The sequence below is a fragment of the Macrobrachium nipponense genome, chromosome 18 (genome assembly GCF_015104395.2).
Source record: "Macrobrachium nipponense isolate FS-2020 chromosome 18, ASM1510439v2, whole genome shotgun sequence".
In the NCBI taxonomy this organism is placed as follows: domain Eukaryota; kingdom Metazoa; phylum Arthropoda; class Malacostraca; order Decapoda; family Palaemonidae; genus Macrobrachium; species Macrobrachium nipponense.
This window is the reverse complement of record NC_087211.1, coordinates 33,233,303-33,242,285: the sequence shown is the minus strand read 5'-3', so window position 1 is coordinate 33,242,285 and position 8,983 is coordinate 33,233,303.

Sequence of the window (8,983 nt, the reverse complement as noted above, 5' to 3'; positions counted from 1 at the left end):
ACTGCACATCCTAGAGTACTACAGTGGTAATTACAGACATTTTAGTTGGTGGTTATCCCCTGACAGGACAGCCCAAAATGAGTGGGGAGGGGGAGGGAGAGAGGGAGACAGGATCTTCATCCAACATTGGAGATACATAGTAAAATTTGTACTACAAAAGCACTGGACATCCTAAAATGCTGTGATGGTAATGCCAGATATTTTAGTGGGTGGTTACCCCTTCACAGACATAACCTACGATTGAAAGGGAGAGATGGGACACCTTGAAATGATTCAAAATCTATCATAGGCAATATTAATATCAGAAATATGGTAATTATCTGAAAATCGTGAGCCTGATAAAATATAAAAAGCAAAAAATTCAAGAAATATTGTGATGTTTCAGGATAAGAATTACTGCCGGAGTTATTTTTTAAAATTCCTATTGAAGTATGGAATATTTCACTTCATTAATTCCATCACATTTATATAAAAAACTATGCATGAGACTTACTAGGCTTCGTATACTTTCTATAGTTTCACACACACAAGCATGTATGTGTATATATATATATATTATATATATTATATATATATGGATATATATATATATATATATATATATATATCTATATTATTAGCAATATCCTTTGGCGTGGAGTTATTACTGCACACAAAGTGGTATTTTATCTGGAGGGGGCGGGGGGCACAAGTGACAACAGCTACAAGTATGTTTGCTGAGCCATTTTTGAATAATTAAACCAGTCATATGGTGCCACTCTCAATTCCTCTAAAAAAAGAAATGTAAGATAAGTATTCTCGTTTTAATAGCGTCGAGGTTCGTAGTTCAACGTGTCTTACCATAACTGAATTGTTCTTTAGTTGCTGTTGGTTCGTGTGGATGAAATGAAATTTTTATCGGATATGGGAGTTCGATTGATATTAAGAGCAAAGTCCCATCATAAAGAGCCGTTTTAACACTGCACATTCACAAAGAGATGATGTATCACAAACAAATAATTACTGGAAACGGACATGTGAATGAATTGCTCAGGATAGGCTAACCATAAACATTAAAACATTTTTTCCCATCCTATTCCCCCTCCCGAAGTTGACGATCGTGCAACTTGGAACTCCTGATTCCCAAATTAAGTTCGCCTATAATATCATGTCAATTATCTAATAGTCCATTTATTTTCGGCTGCCTCACTCAAATTGATCTGTACGCTATCAGCAAGTATCAGTTACCATATATATTCAGGGAAGAAAATCTAAACTCAAATAAAATGATACTTACGCTGTTTGATGTTTAAAGCCAGCTGAATGTTTGTCTCTTAACTTCCCGCCGGCACGCACCACAGGCAGACTATGTAATGTTTCAATACGTTCTATCGATGCTGGCTTTGACGACCATTATTCGGCTAATTTTCTCCCTAGTAATATTTTTACTTTAATTGTTCATTATATCCAGTAGACAGGCACTAACATCATATTATATCCTCACGTCTGTTCAATGTATTTACCATTGCTAATATGATTTTTAATGCGTCTCTAACAGTCATAAAAATCGGACAGCCGAATGTGCAAATCTGTCAGCTGTGTGCAAGGCATTGGGCGTCAATCACTGAAGTAGCGATCTCCCTGCCGAGAGTGACTTCGGAAGGTCATATTGAAAGGTCTCGGTCCAGCTCTTAGTACTACATTTTATTACTATTACTTCTTTTAATCTTCATTATTATTATTCAACCCAATTTCACAGAGAAAAATTACCTTACGGAAACAGACCTAAGCACTCCAACCATTGTGGTCATACACACACACACACACACTCACTTAACATACACTCACACTCAATAACACAAAACACTCTGAATACCCAATATTCACTAGGCACTCACTATACACTAAATGCTCACTAAAAACTTAAACCACTAAATACTCATTATACCCCAAACATTCTGTAAATATTCAATAAACTCACTTAATCCTAAACATTAATTAAACACTAAACACTCACTAAACCCTAAGCACTCATTAAATACTAATTGCTTACCAAATCCTAAATACTTATTAAATACAAAACAGTGAATGAATATCCACTCATTAAAAACTTAATAAACTCTTACACACTTAACATTTTGCTAAACACTAACATTCATAAGGCATTCCCTAAACGCTCACTTAACATTCGCAAAACATTCACTAAAACCCTAAACACTCACTGAATACTTACACACTAAATACTATTCACTAAACACTACCATTCACAAGACATTCACTAAACGTTCACTTAACATTCACAAAACATTCACTAAAACCCTAAAGACAAAATATTCACTGAATACTTACACCATAAACATTCAATAACATTCACTAAACCTTAAAGACTCAGTAAACATTCACTGAATACTGACACTTTAAACAGTCATTAAATCCTAAACATTCATCAAACACTTACTCATAAACATTCACTAAAGGCTTACTCACTAAACCCTAACAATTCGGTAAACACTTACTTATTAAACATTAATGATAGAAAAAATTGACAATCGCACTAATTTTTAATTTCTCTTGTTTTCTTTACATTAATGCTAAGTGATTATTTTTGTATCTAGTTTGCTCTTATATTTATTCATAATCTTCTTGAGAGAATGGAAATGTTCGAAATAACTTGGTGTGCGGAGAGATTGTTTAAAAAACAGAGATCATCTATGTCCTTCCTCAGCCAGGTGTATTATATCTGACGAATTTTACACCAGCCGAAAAAAAATATTCATTCATAAAACTGATAATACAAAAATTTATCCATGATTTCATTAGTATGAAAGTCAGTTGATACCAAAAGAAGGTAGTCGTATATATTACATATGTATTACTATCTATTTAATGGATGCGTTTTACTCTATTTAACAAATATTATGTACATAGAAATTTTACAGCAATAACTCTAATAATGATAAGAACTTATATGCTACTGAACAGTGCCAGTCTTCCAGCGACCGCTACATTAATTTTCATCTCGTGAACAAAGCTAAAGCAAGTACTATAATTGAAGTCAGTTGCTTGCTTGACAAAATAATAATATGACTGAATTATTATGGGCCTACAGATGACTGCTATTTATATAAAAAAAATAAATTATTTTTGTGTTAGATCAGCCATCCTCAACCGGGGCTCCGCGGAACCTTAGGGTTCGTGAACGATCGCCAAGGGTTCCGTGGGAATTTCTTTTTTTTAATCATTTGTTATTCATAAGGAGAAATCGTAGTCCTATAATTCATTTTATCGTAACATATCGTGCGAGATTTTTTTCCTCCGTTTTAGTAAAGCTAATAATTACAAATGCTTATATATATATATATATATATATATATTATATATATATATATATATATATATATAATATATATATATAACATATATATATTTCTAACTCACATCAGGATCTGTTCCACACGTGATTATGTATTGGTTATTTCTAATATATTCATACACACACACACACACACACACACACACACACACACACATTATATATATATATATATATATATATATATATATATATATATATATATATTGGGGTTCCTTGGGATGGGGAAAATTGTCTCAGGGGTTCCTCAAAGTGCCAAAGGTTAGGAACCACTGTGTTAGATAAATACAAAGGATATAGAAAGGATAAAAATATTTATTAAATATATCACGATAATGTATAATACGGGTCAATAGTAGCCTACTATACTAGTCTAGACATTAATTATCAAGGCTTGCCCTTCCCCTGCCCACCTGTAAAGGTGTGTCTGTCAGGGGGAAACCACCCACTAAAATGTCTGGCATTACCATCACAGCACTCTAGGATATGAAGTGCTATTGTAGTAAAATTTTACTTGGCCAATATCTCTAATGTAGGATGTAGTTCCTGTCTCCCCCTCCCCCTCCCCCTCCCTACCCCTCCCATTCTCGTTGTGGTTGTCTGTCAGGGGGTAAGCACCCACTAAAATGTCTGGTATTACCATCACAGCATTCTAGGATGTGCAGTGCAATTGTAGTACAAATTTTACTTGGTATCTCCGATGTCGATTGGAGATCCTGTCTCTCCCTCCCCTTCCCCCTTCCCCCCCACTCGTTGTGGGATGTCTATCAGGGGGTAACTACCCACTAAAATGTCTGTCATTACCATCACAGCATTCTAGGATGTGCAGTGCAGTTGTAGTACAGATTTTACTTGGTATCTCCAATGTTGGATGCAGATCCGGTCTCCCCCTCCCCCTCCCCACTCGTTGTGGGGTGTCTGTCAGGGGGTAACCACCCACTTATATGTGTCATTACCACCACAGTATTCTAGGATGTGCAATGCAATTGTAGTACAAATTTTACTTGGTATCTACAATTTGGATGGAGATCCTGTCTCCCTCTCCTCTTCACCTTCCCCTCCCCCCAACTCGTTGTGGGGTGTCTGTCAGGGGGTAACCACCCACTAAAATGTCTGTCAATACCACCACAGTATTCTAGGATGTGCAGCGCTATTGTAGTGTAAATTTTACTCGGTATCTCCTTTTCAGTGCGTCTGTCAGGGGGAACCCACCCTCCAAAATGTCTATCACTGGTCATTCTATAATCAGTAGAGTCTGCAGATATATTATATGTTAGTTTCATCTGGTATCTCATATATTGGATCTAGACCCAAAATCTAACAAGCAATTAGTGGTGCTTGTTAAGTAAGCCACCCATATATTTTCGGCAGACGGTCAGTTTCACAGTTTTCAAGTCTGCTCCTAAATACCAATTGGGTTTACAGTCGGTATCTCGTTCGTTGTATCTCAATGGTCCGGGCTGCGGGACTATATCTAGTCTAACAATATGATTACAGTTGTACTGAAAAAAGTATTTTGCCTCTTTATGGAAATAGGCTTGCAAACACACACACACACATATATATATGGTGCTGGGACAATTCGTCCCCTATTAATTCGTCGTCGGTTAATTTATTCCGGTCAATTCGTCTATGGCTAATTCGTCCCCAAGTCAATCGTTGTTGAGCATCGTTCCGAACTTAATTAGTTGTTGGGCAATTCGTCTCCAAGACAGGGAAATAAGACACTTTGGAATAAAAATGGTCGTCCAATAGTTATTTTTTCTTCTTCTTCGTGACCTATCTCTTTCAAATGCAATTTTCAAAAGAAAGTGTGGAACTAGTACTCTAGGCCTCAAATTGTCTTTGGACAGTTCCAACCTCGGTACTGTCTCGAAAGTAAGTTAAAAATATTTTGGTAACAATGACCTTATAACGGCAAGGCACTGAGGTGACATTCTCTCTCTCTCTCTCTCTCTCTCTACCTCAATCAATCAACCAGTCTCACACAATTACCTAAGGTAACCAAATCAGACTCGTAAACTACAAAAATACATTTATTTTAGAACAAAAGGATCAACTAAATAAATCAGGTTCTCAAAGAACAGAAGTTTAACTGAATAAGTCAAAATTCAAAATCCAAATAATTAATTGCCGTATCCCAATAACCCTGGGGATCGAACCAAACCCGTCCCCCTCTTTCTCTACAATAACTAACATTAGGTTAGTCATAAAATAGGCAATTAAAAATGTCATAACTCAGTCTTATAAGTAAAACCACTCCATTCGGGGGGATAACTCCATACTTCCTGGTTTTCCAAGTTTAGAGACCAGAAACGTCTGGAGCACAAACAAAAGGATCCCACATAAATAAACGACAAATAAACCAAAAATAACACAAATCAAAAAGTCATAAGGAAAAGGACATCTCTGAAATAAAGGTTTAAAATACAAAAAGACAAGCAACACTTGGGCTTAAAAGTATGTTTAACCATTCAACCGTGAGCATATGCACTTAAGTAAAATACAACTTAAAGATGGCCATCTCAGCGCTCCGCTAACTTCATATAGTTCTCCATCTTAGTTACCTTACATTCCCATTATGTAGAGGAACAGCTTTTACCTACGCTAGCACGAATTCACTCACAATACGCTCCCCATAATGTCGTCATAGATTTGTCACAAGTTCATTACACTGGACTAGAATGTGATGTCATAACAGCTCATTATCACGCCCATAAAATCTACTCAAAACCAGATTCTTGCTTCCACCTTTGCATGGACATAATACGTGGCCTCTTCTGCTTAGGCAGCGATTTCCACTAGGAGCTAACGCTGAATCTGTCCTTTTAAGATCTCCTCTGTTTCTACGGAGAGTCAAAATGATGACATCTACTTTTCAAAGAATGTCATACTTATCACATATATAGTAGACTTTTTGCCAAAATAGATGAATTACTGCAGAATGAGGGCCCTGATAATATGATTATGGATTTCGAAAAAGCAGCCTATAATGGATTTCTGGAATCGTTTCCTGTGTAAAATTTGGCTTGCTGCTTGTTTCACTTAAGACATAAATGTGTACAAGCATGTTGCGCAAGAAGAAATGAAATGCAGATATCATGAAGATGACAGTTTTAGCCTAAAAATGTGCTGTTTCGTCGCCGTTGCCTTCCTGCCGGTTGATGTTGTGGATGGATATGAACGACTTGTAGATGATGATGATATTCCTCAGTCAATCGTATCCTATTTTGAAAATAATCATATAAGACCACCTAAAGGAAGTGGGGAAAGGAACCGACGCCTTGAGCCACCCAGCCATTTCCATTAACTAGTATATGAAATGTTTGGGATCGATGTATGTCGGGTACTGCTCGTATACTACAAATAGTTTAGAAGCCTACCACAGCTCACTTAAAGGAAACAGTGAATATAAGTCATCCAAATATTTAGAAGCTCATCGATGTGCTTAAAATGTGAGGAAAGGTTTGCCAGTGCCAAATTGCAAAAATCTATCCAAAGAGAAAAGCCAAGCCAAAAGGAAAAATACAGACATGAACCTGCGTATAAGAAATGTCATGGAAAAATATGATCCAAACCAAAAAATTACATTTCTAAAAGCAATTGCACACAACCTTAAAAATTAAAAATTAAATATGTAACACAACAAACCTTGTGTTTTAGTGTTTTTATTGTAACTTGTCTATTGATTTGATTTTTTTAGTGTTTAGTAAGTTGATTATCAATTTGATTGAAAACAAATTTTAAATTCAGATATTTTTTGTCAGCTAAAAATAAATGATATTTTCAATTGTTTTTAAGTATTTTCATTTTAACCCTCTCTCTCTCTCTCTCTCTCCCTAAAATACAATATTCGAAACAAAGTTTTGAACAGTTATGATCCTGAGTCAATAATAAGTCTATACGTCTATGAAACCTTGAAATATATCTAGAATAAGTCAAACAAATTATCAAATTTATTTGTAGTAATATTAACTTAATTCTAATGTCGTATAATACAAGTATTTATTAACATTTTGACAAACAGACCGACGACGTATCTATAAACTGCTAAAACTTTCCAGAAAACTTTAAACTCACTTGAGTTTTATATAATATATAAGCTTGAAAAGGTTAAGTTATTCAAATAGCTAAATGAACAAACTTTTTACTGACCCATTACAGTTAACAAACAAAAAGAGTATCTTAAAAAAGATATGAGTATGAAGATGCAACTAATTGACCAACGACTAATTGACTTTGGGACGAATCGCCCAACGACGAATTGACCGGGGACAAATTAACTGACGACGAACAGACCACACCACACACACACACACACACACACACACACATATATATATATATATATATATATATATATATATATATATATATATATATATATATATATGTAATGAGGGTATAATCCTCATTATTCATTTGGTAAACGTGTAACTCCGAGCAACAGGCATACACAATCTCTCTAAGCAACCAACGGCTCGCGACCTTCTCTTTCTCTCTCTTTCTCTCTCTCCAAGCGATACCTCTCTCTCTCTCTCTCTCTCTCTCTTCACCTCTTTCTCTCCACTCTAACAGGTAAACAAAATGAGAAAGTTGCATTATAAGAAAATACATTTATTAAGTAACAAAAGATAATGATCCAAGTCTTACTGACTAACTTAAAAATCCCAACAGTAAAATGTCTAAACTGTATTGGTCACACCAAATGTCTCCCTCGGTCCCCACATAGTTCCTTGCCAGAACCGTCTGTTTCAAAGACATAAGAACACCCCGTAAGTACACACATAAGCTTAACAGCAAAGTCAAAGATTGAATATTCCCACAAAATGTTAAATAGGTAACAAGCCACTCTTTGGCTAAAAGATTATAAGACTCACCCAAGCAGCCGGAATATTTAACACACTATATTATAAAGAGACTTCCGCTGAGCACCACGGCATCCTGCCTTTCTCTCAAAGACGCCTCTATGCCAAATCCCCCATAGACTTGCGTATGATACATTAAGAATAGAAGAAGCGCACACGCACATACGAATGCACATTTCGTTAGCGCCTCATATTACTGGCTGCAACCAGTTTCCCAAAGGCACTTTGGAAAGAGTTCATGAACTGAGTACATTGACTTGTCTGTCTATGCAGTTTTATCTCACGCCACCCACAGAAACCATTCATCAGCTTTTCTCAGGTCGTCGCTTCTCTACATTCCAATAGGTCACAGCGAACATATTGGCAATATATCATTAATCATAACCCTAGGCGTAATATATATATATTATATATATAATATATATATATTATATATTATATTATTTCTTCTATTATATGTTATAGATATATATATCTAATATATATATATAACCTTATCTATTAGTTAATATATACATTTATATATATATATAGATATATATATTCTATATTATATATAATATATATATATATATTAATCTATTATATAGATCTATTTATATATCTATCTATTCATATAGAGATGATATATATAAATATATATTCTAGTATATATATATATATCTAATATATAATATATAAATAATATATGTGTGTGTGTGTGTGTGTGTGTGTCTGTGTGTGTGTGTTTGTATAGAAGTATTGAATCTATTACAGTTACTAT